Source organism: Marmota flaviventris, chromosome X, assembly GCF_047511675.1.
Source record: "Marmota flaviventris isolate mMarFla1 chromosome X, mMarFla1.hap1, whole genome shotgun sequence".
NCBI lineage: Eukaryota > Metazoa > Chordata > Mammalia > Rodentia > Sciuridae > Marmota > Marmota flaviventris.
The window spans coordinates 4,257,894-4,258,562 of NC_092518.1; the positions used below are offsets into that span (position 1 = coordinate 4,257,894).

Consider the following 669-nt stretch of genomic DNA (forward strand, 5'->3'; position numbering starts at 1 on the left):
GGACTTTACATGCTAAACACAGAGGTCACTTAATTCTACCTTATAGCTGTCATATATTATATAGAGTTTTAAATCTTAATCTATCAAACAACATAACTTTAAAGCCACCCTTTTGTTCAAAAGCAGATCACATTTATAGTTTTTGAATTTGCTGTTCTTGAACTCATTGTTAAAAAAATCCCTAAATTACTTCCTTTTTTTTCCCCCTCCTGTGGTGCTGGGGATTGAACCCAGGGCCTTGTGCATATGAGGCAAACACTCTACCAACTAAGCTATATCCCCAGCCCCCTAAATTACTGTCTTAGATGTGCTTATGGTCATGAGACCCAGTATTCTGTGGTAAATTGGGTGTATCCAACAAGCACATTCTTCAATGTAGCTATAAAGCTTATAACAAAAGTGTGGACATTCTGGTAGCCAGCCTTCAAGATGGCGCCCACAATCTGAAGACTCCCCACCCTAGGATAGCCCTCTCATACCCTGAACCAGGACTGGCCTGCATATCCAACAGAAAATGACAGAAACAATAGGGTGTCATGTTCAAGGATGAGTTGGAAAAGGGATCCCAGTTTTTACCTTGAATGTTTGATATTCCCTTTGAAAAACATAGCCACCACACTTCGAGGCAGAGAAGCTAACACACCGGGAGGGAGCCACCTTCGAGGGCTC

At 41.7% G+C, this 669-nt stretch overlaps 1 non-coding gene across 1 annotated transcript; it reads right to left on the minus strand.

The window, feature by feature from the left end:
- Window positions 1-209: 209 nt before the first annotated feature.
- Window positions 210-283, minus strand: Trnam-cau (transfer RNA methionine (anticodon CAU)). The gene has a single exon. It is a non-coding gene; the product is annotated as a tRNA-Met (tRNA).
- Between the last annotated feature and the right edge of the window lie 386 nt (window positions 284-669).